General features: G+C 47.6%; 1 long non-coding RNA gene across 1 annotated transcript; it reads left to right on the top strand.

Moving 5' to 3' along the window:
- The first annotated feature begins 3,772 nt into the window (after positions 1-3,772).
- On the top strand, positions 3,773-6,276 carry LOC116585273. The gene is made up of 4 exons (XR_004283532.1): positions 3,773-4,008; positions 5,306-5,524; positions 5,871-5,967; positions 6,058-6,276. It is a non-coding gene; the product is annotated as an uncharacterized LOC116585273 (long non-coding RNA).
- The last annotated feature ends 2,799 nt before the right edge of the window (positions 6,277-9,075 follow it).

Raw genomic sequence — 9,075 nt, 5'->3', positions numbered from 1 at the left:
AGCTGGATCTAAAGGACAGTCTTGTTGCTGAGGGGTGCTCGGGATAATCAAATCAGGGAGGCCTTGGGAAGAGGCCTCGGGAAGGCTCTTTGAAAGGCTTGAATTTGTCCTGTCGGCTCTTCAGGCTATAAAACATTTCCACCAATCAAAGCCATCGGTCGAGAGATAGCGAAGAGAACAAGCCAGCCATGGACACCATAAGCGTGTGTTTTTCCTGCCCTTCCATTCCAGGCCGGTTTCATGTTAAATAAAGCCTCCTTGTCATCGATGAGCATTTATTTCCGTCTCGTCCGGTGTGCAGGGCTTTTTATGCACTAGGTGTAAGGGGTCTCGACTTCTTGTCTAAAGTACCTGAGAATCTATTTCTGTTTACAAAGAGGGACTCAGTGTCAAGGGTGTGGAGAGACTCTGGAGAAACCGGTCAGGCCCGGGCTTACGGCTGCAGCCACGGAGGGAGGAGAGGCAGGGCCGCAGGAAGGGGCCCATGGGGCCGCGGCCCTCGCAAAGAGCAGAGGTATTTCACTAAGGAGCAATGACCTTGAGGATAAGGTCACTGAAACCTCACACCCCAATTTCGCTTCTCCAGGCAAAGAAACCGTGGCCTTATTCCTTTACCCGCGTCTTCCTCGTTACCCCAGGGCCGTTGCTTACTCCCCGCCCCCGGGCAGTGGGCATCCGCCTCCTGCCGTGACGAAGACACGTTTTATGGAGCTTCTCACTCCCGTGCTATTTATTCTGTGAGAGCGAGGGCGGGCTTTCCTGCTCCAAACGCCCAGGGAGGCCCTTCCTCATTTCGCATTCCTGAGTCACACGGGCCCTCACCTGGGTGCTGACCTGGGCGGTGGCACCTCACGTCTGGGCAATACGTCTTTCAAGTGAGGAGCCTCTTCTGGTCAATGCTGAATCGATTTGCTCCGGAGCCTAATTGAACGCCTCCTCAGACAAATGGGTCACGGGGGAAAGGGGAAAGCCTTGATATGCAGATCGGCATCGAAGCCCCAGAGAAAGCGGTTTTAAAAATATATGTCCCTCCTGAGAAGTAGCCTCTGTAGCGAAGGCAGTGCTCGTTATTTGCTTGGAAAAATGAACATTAATCAACCTGTTTGCATCCTTCTTATTTGTACGACTTTTTCCTGGAACTTGATCCCTGCAGAGAGAGAGAGAGACCCAAAGTCCAGAATGAGATGAGCACGAGAAATTTCTTGCTTTAAAATTTTGGTTATGTAGCTTTCTTTTTTCAAAATGACAAATGCTTTCCATTTACCAACTTACAGTGATGTTTAAATCATTTGATATCCTTAATAGTCATAAAATACAGCTCTTTCCCAGGATGAGCTTGTTTTTTTCTCTGTGTTCTCTTGGGGGCTTAAGGGAAGAAATGGGCAGGAAACTGCGGTGAGAGCTTAGCGTGGTATCAGCTTCTTTCTAATAACTCTCTCCTAGTCCTTATTCCCACCCCATGGAAGTCATGATCCTGGTCTACAGAGGAGGAAACTCCTCTGAGTTTGGGTAACTTGCCCCGGGTAATTTAGTTGCTTATCTATGTGTCTCCAGGGCCAATGCTTCTTTTCCTATATGGTTAGATTTTGATATCACTTTTTTTTTTTTAAGATTTTATGTATTTATTTAACAGACAGAGATCACAAGTAGGCAGAGAGGCAGGCAGAGAGAGGGGAAGCAGGCTCCCCACTGAGCAGAGAGCCCGATGCGGGGCTCGATCCCAGGACCCTGAGGTCATGACCTGAGCCGAAGTCAGAGGCTTAACCCACTGAGCCACCCAGGTGCCCCACTGATATCACTTCTTAAAGTGGTATCTTGGGGACAGTTCCTGTTAGTCATCTTTCTACCGGAATGATGCAAGACTATACACATACTCTGTGTATTAGTTTCCTGTTGCTGCTGTAACAAATTGCCGTGAACTTAGTGGCTTTAGCCAAAACAGATTTATTATATTTCAGTTCTGGAGATCAGAAGTCCAAAAATGTATCTCACTGGGCTAAAATCAAGGAGCCAGCAGGCTTGTGTTCCTTTCTGGACTCTGAAAGAGAGAACGTTATCTCCTGCCTCTTCTGGGTCTAGAAGCTGCCCGTATGCCTTGGCACCTGGCGCCTTCCTTCACAGCCAGCAGCGTCATGTTGGATCGTTCTGACTTCTGTTTTGGTCACTGCTGTGATTGTATTGGGCCCTACTGAATAATCGAGGATCATCTTCCCATCTCCGGGTCACCTGATTAGCAATCTTAATTCCATCAGCAACTTTAATTCCCCTTTGCTGTGTAACCTGATGGTAGTCCCAGATTCAGGACAGTGGGCCATGGACATCTCTGGGGGACCATTGTTCTGACAACCGTATGAAGGCTTTCCACATACTACCACGCTTGTGAGAGACCCAGGATCTGAAGTGGAATTGCCTGATTTAAGTCTGAACCCCTTGCTTTCTCACTGTATGGTTTGGGGCAAGTCAGTTATGTTCTATATGCCTGGGCATCCCCATCTATAAAACAAGAACAGTAATTTATTTTGAAGACTGAGGTATTGCATGCAGAGTGCCCAATACGTGCCAGCATATTGCATACAGTAGATGTCCAATAAATGCTGGCTATGACTATTTACAGCACATCACATGCACGCACGGTGCTTTGTGTGGCACAAAGGTTTCACAGTTGTTGTTTTGTTAGATTTCAAACCATGCTGTGGCACATATTGTTAATATATTTCCAGGTTATAGTGAACTTTATTTTACTGTTTTTTAAAGATTTATTTGTTTATCTTAGAGAGACAGACAGACGGACAAGGGGGAGGAGCAGCGGGAGAGGGAGAGAGAGGATCTCAGGCGGACTCAGTGCTGAGCGAGAAGCCAGATGTGGGGCTCGATCTCACGACCCTGAGATCATGTCCTGAGCACAGATCTAGAGTGGGACACTTAACCGACTGAGCCACACAGGTGCCTCTACTGCGAATGTATTTTAAGTCAATGCTATAGGGGCACCTGGGTGGCTCAGTGGTTAGGCATCTGTCTTCAGCTCAGGTCATGATCCCAGGGTCCTGGGATTGAGCCTCCAGGCTCCCTGCTCAGCGGGAAGCCTGCTTCTCCCTTTCTCACTCCCCCTGCTTGTGTTCCCTCTCTTGCTGTGTCTCTGTTAAATAAGTAAATAAAATCTTAAAAAAAAAAAAAAAGTCAAAGCTGTGATTGTTTAAAAAATGTGGCTTAAAGGCAACTTAAGGGGGAAATCCACCATATTAATACCTTGTCATGATTATGTAATTTTTAAGTATGTGCAACTCGTTACCTTTGCACATTCTATAGTTATTTGCCGGCTTCTAGGGAGCAGGGACAGGTTTGTTCCTGCTGTAGACACTGGACATCATTAGGATGTTTGGAGTTCAAGGAAATGTCTGAAGGGATCCCCGGAGGCCAGCACAGCCAGACTGAGGGCACGGGCTGGGACGTGAGGTTTTGCATCCTCTCATGTCTTCTGCTCCATTGAACGTCTCCTCCTGGGTCCCCTCACCGTGATGTGTTCAGATCTTTTCAGCTCAGTGAGGACACGGCAACTTATTAAGAGCTGACTTGATCAATTCAGTGAATTTGGCTTTAGCCGTGTGCGAGGAACAGAAAACTAGTCTCAAGCGGGCTAAATCGCTGAGGTGTTTATTAGGTCATGTCACTGAGAAGTCGCAGTTAGGTCAGGCTTCAGGTCAGGCTGGAGCCAGTGGTTCACTGATACCATCATTTTGTCTCAAACTCTCTCTTCCCTGTTTTTGTTAGGACTGTTTTAGCCCGAGATTGGCCTCCATGTGTGGTCTAAGAGCTGCCAGCAGCTTCTAGGGTCTCCTTGCCTCCTTGCTCACGTCCTGCCGGAGGAGACAGTACAACTCTCCGTGGTCGTCCCTTAGAGGCCTTCGAGAAGCGGTTCTCCATCTCATTGGCTTGGATGGGATCTCAGCCTCTGCCGTCATCCCTGAACGGACCCTAGGGGCCATGAGAGATGGCGTACGCCAGTGCACGGTGAGGAGAGGAGGCTTCTGAGGAGCCAAACACAGCGCATGTGAAACAGCTCAGGGTATCGGGGCATGAAGGAAGGTCTCCTGGGGAGCGAGATCTGGCTGAGCTGGGGGTCCCAGTCCCTTATACCTTCACGAGCGGCTCTCTTTAGTCATGGTTCTTGCGCACCATGGCATCAATCCACGGGCATTTCCTAAAGGGGTTGTTGCGGAGATCTGCTTTTAAAGTGCTAAATACCTCGTTTGTTTATTTACAAGGATTTTTCAAACATACTCATGCCAGCTGCCCTTCTAAGCCCTGGGGATTCAGAAGTGAACAAAACACTTTTAACTCCAATCTTCCCCTAAAGTTTTGAATCTTACCACCCAATAGAGCCTCTGAACTGCCAGGACCCTTGGTTAGTTTCATGGGTTAATTCCCATCAGATTCTCATATGTTTATTATTGTGTCAAGAAAGTTAAGTCTTCGTATTTGTACTTAAGTAGAAAGAAACCACTCACTTATCTCAGAGGGAGCAATTTTGGAAAGGACTCAAGTAATCTGGTTGAAAGGTGTGTAATCAGGAACGGAGATTGACATGATTTAAACTTCTTGAGTTAAAGTCATAAACACAGGGGGGTTGGGAGGTGGGACAAAGTGGTTGGGAGTGGACGGAAGTGCGTTGCATGGGGGCCTGGTGCGAACTGAGTCGAAAATGGTTTGAAGCCATGCAGTTGCATCCCAGTTCGCGACCTCTATTGGGAGGCCCTAGAGAGGAACCTGGGATTGAACCTGTCAATTAAAGTCCTATTTTCTCTGCAAGAAGTAGGTCCTCTGGGTCATTCTGAGAGCTTCCACGGATGATGAACTTCACATTTTAACTGCTTTCTCTCTAAATAACTACGTCCTGAGGGTAAAAGGTGCAGCTCCCACGGTGCATACAGAACTTACTTAAGCCGTGAATCGACTTCCTGTGGGTCAGTACAGGAAACCCCTTGGGGCAAGAGTCTAGGCTCGGCCAGGACCGGAGTTGAACCAAGTCGCTCGAACTGTATCCGCTCCTGTGGTTGTCATTTTCTCTCCCTTTTGTAACGTGTCAGTGCTAGACGAACAAAGGAAGCCTAATGATATGGAAGCACATTTGGTGTTATAATCAAATAATTTCAAAGGAAGTAAGATGACTGACGTTAATGGTATTTTTAGTAGTTATTATACATATGACAAGTAGTCATGATGCTATTTTCTGCCACTTCTTCTAGTTAATATTACTTTGACATAGCTGGGCCGCTTTTGCGTTCCCCTCTGCTTTGTTGGTTTTCAGGATCCGTAAGTAGCGGCGAGGCTTGCTGGGACCCTGAGGGGCCTCTGGGATACTGTCCTTCACCTTGCCTGAGGGCTAAGAGAAGGGGAGAAGTCAGACAGCAGAGTGAAACGTGAGCGTTCAAAATACTGTCTGTATTCGTGAGTGCTCAGCTGGAGGATGTCTTTCATCATACTCTCCCCTCAGTTATCGGCTCTGCTGGACCAAGGCTGACTCTCTGTGAGTGGGGGAGGGACCTGAGATGGGGGATTTTAGGGGCTGACTTGGGGCTGCCTTGGGGAAACAGCCCAAACAACCCCATGAGCAAAAAGAGTTGAACTGAACACGTCCCGCTCATTCCTCCCAGTGCATCCGTCAGACGGGTCCCTCCCGCCGAGAGGTCGTGGGTGTTAACCCCGGATGAGCTCCTGTCATTGGGAGCGAGTGTTCCCTTTAACTGCATAAACAGTTTTGCTAGATGCTTTATGCAGTTTGATTCCCTGTGTGTGCACTGACGCAGCTCTGCCTCCCGGATTCACAAGAGCCGTGGTTCTTCTTTTCTTCTGCCTCATCCTCATCCTCATAGACTAAGTCCGGCCTCTGGGCTCTGGCTTCTCGAGGTCGTCCTCCACATTTACCTACATTATGTAATTTTACTAAGTCCCATCTTTAGTCCTACTCAGGTTTGTAACGTGTCATGTGCCAGTCATTTTATGTTCATTATCCTGTTTGAGCCACAAGCAGCCTGGGGACGAAGGCATTCTCATTTCCAGAGGCAGAAACTCTCAGAGAGGGTAATTCATCCGAGGTAAGGAGGGACTGAGCAGCGAAGAGAGGGTTCAGACACGCATCTCTGCACTCGGAAGCCGAGAGAGCCTGGGAGCCGCACGTCGTAGCCGTAGTGATGAGTAGGTTTGAACTGGGCACGAAACGAATCCCCTCTGCCTTCCAGATGAAACGGGTGAGTTCACAGAGGTCCCTGGGAGAGGCGGGAGGAGACGAGCCCAGCTGGACCCCGAACTCCCTGAAAAGGTGGAGGGACAGTAAGAGAAAACGGACTTACATTTCTTTTTTAAATGTCAGAATTTCTTTTTAGATTGTGTTTATTTTGGAGAGAGAGAGAGAATGAGAGAGAGAGAGCATGAGGAGGGGGAGGGTCCGAGGGAGAAGCAGACTCCCTGCTGAGCACGGAGCCCGATGCGGGTCTCGATCCCAGGACTCCAGGATCATGACCTCAACCGAAGGCAGTGGCTTCACCTGCTGGGCCATGCAGGCATCCCCTAACTTACATTTTTATTATTTTTTATTAATTATTTTAATTAATATGTAATGTATTATTAGCCCCAGGGGTACAGGTCTGTGAATCGCCAGGTTTGCACACTTCACAGCACTCACCATAGCACATACCCTCCCCAATGTCCATAACCCACCCACCCTCTCCCTACTCCCCGCCCCCCGGCCCCCTCAGTTTGTTTTGTGACATTAAGAGTCTCTTATGGTTTGTCCTTAACTTACATTTTTAAAAAAAGACTTTAAGGCTCTACACCCGACGTGGAGCTTGAACTCACAGCCCTGAGATTAAGAGCTGCAAGCACCGCCGACTGAGGCAGGCAGGCGCCACTTACATTTTTAATGTAGGCATCTGCCCTCCTAGTCTGATTTTACACGGGCAGACGTTAAAGCTGGGCAGGCTTTAGAGTTCATTTTTCTAGCTTTCCTGCAAACATGGATTTGGGAAAGGCTTTGCTTTCCTTTGGGTGGGCGCCCTGGGGTAGAGAGAAGGTCCGGTGTGTGCATAGTTGAGCAGTTTGCTGACCTGCTGTCCTCAGACAGGCACCTGTTCTCCGTTGTTGCCGCCCGAGGGGTCATTTCTCCTAAGATAGCTCTTTCCTTTCCTCCTCGCCTTTGGTCAGGGAGGCCGGCAGGAGGGAGTGTGCGACAGCCTGCCCTGCCAAGAACGCTTACGGCTCCATGGCCAACAAGAGCTTCTCTGTTGACGGAGGAGAAAGAAAGAAAGTGTGTACTCAGTTTTTTTTCTTGGGGGGCGGGCGGTTGTGCCCATGCGTACCTGATTCTGAGGACCCCTGGTTTCTTGACCATCTTTGTCTCTAGAGCAGGAGGTTTGCCTTCATTTTCTTCTTGGCGGATAATGCCACAAACCTTGTCTTACTTTCTTCTGTGGAAGGGGTGTGTGCCCCTACCCAAACCTCTAATCTAAACATGAGGACGACCACTCAGACGCCATCTACCTATAGACGTGCACTAGGACCAGTCATCAGGTCTGCTGCCCCCTGTGCACAACAACTTGCTTTTGGTTTCAAGAGAAGCTTGCAAACGTTAAAGCTCAGGGATGGTGTGCTGGTGCGTTTATAATGACAAGTTTTCTTTTTTCTCCCTTATCTGGATACCTAATAAGAGCAACGAGCATCTCACCCAGAATGATGGGGAAAACCCTGGGTCTGTGTGTGTAAATGACTAAATATTCGGCTGAGGCTTGGAGGCTCTAACTGGGATTTATTGGCCTATTATGTGGTACGGGACTGAGTTACGCTGCAAAATCCTTAGTTCTAAGAAGGGTGGCAAAAAGAGATTTTAGAACATTATTCGTAATATTTCTTGAATATTTAGGGTTTCTTATAGCAGGCCGTCTTATTGCCAGATTCTGGTACATCGGTAATTCTTATTGGCCTTTCAGATTTACTCATTTCTCCTAATACTAAAAAACAAAATAAATGAAAAAAAAAAGGCAATAAAAATTCATTCTTTTCATTTCTACACGGCTGAAGGTACTATACTGAGTACTCTAGGAGATGTAACCTGATTTTAAATTCTATCAATAAATGCGGAGAAGGACAAACCCACGTTGGATTGATTTCTCTCACTTTGCCTCCGTCTCCTTTGCAAACCAACTGGAAACAGCGACACAGTTCTATTCCATCGCTTTCTTTCTTGGTGGGGTTAGTGAAGGGGTCCGTCGGTCATTTCTTTAGATGGTGTCTTTGAGATCTTTGTGTTGTTCCTGGAGTAGTTAAGAATTTTGTCCTTGAACTGATTGCCAAGCAGGGACTCATTTACAGACTTCAGTAGAAATATGTAACCCACATGTCCTGGACTTCGGCAAGACCACTGAAAACGTGCTCACAGGTCATATATGATCTGTTTTCCTAGAGGGCACCTTAGTGCCCTGTCATAGATTGAAACGGGCAAGGTGATGCTGGCCGAGAACATGGAGACTGTTAAACTAGCCAGGGATGGAGAAATTAGGTTTATGTTTAGCTTGAAGAGGTCACCAAAAGTAGTTTGTCTCAATTTTCTTCGTGTAATTGCAAAGAGTTATTTGTGGTCAACAAAAGTTGGGGGATAATCCTTTACTCCCAGAAGGTACCCTCATCACCTGTCCTATTGATAAGAGCTCATAGTTTCTGAAAGCTAGCCATAGGCTACCCGTTGTGCTAAATGCAGTGGGATACTGGGAAACGTTAAGCAGTCACTCTCAAAAACAAACAAACAAACAAACAAACAAACCAAAACCCAAAACCAAACCAAAGCAAACCAAACACCCAAACAATTTTCATTTTTGGCACCTGCCAATTTTCTGTGATGTAAATATTCTTTCTGCGGCCAGTTGCAAGCCGTGGCCGTGATGTTGCTGAAAGGGGAACCGGGAAGCAATGCCGCTGTCGGCTCTCTGGAGCCAGTAGGAGTGAACTCAGCCTACCATGGGCAGTATTTCAGTCATACTGAACTCTCACGACGACTCTGTGGTTTAGCTGTGGTGCGAGTCTCATTTC

Source organism: Mustela erminea, chromosome 2 (assembly GCF_009829155.1).
Source record: "Mustela erminea isolate mMusErm1 chromosome 2, mMusErm1.Pri, whole genome shotgun sequence".
Taxonomy (NCBI): domain Eukaryota; kingdom Metazoa; phylum Chordata; class Mammalia; order Carnivora; family Mustelidae; genus Mustela; species Mustela erminea.
The sequence above is the reverse complement of the archived record's forward strand: the minus strand, read 5'-3'. Positions and strand labels throughout refer to the sequence as shown.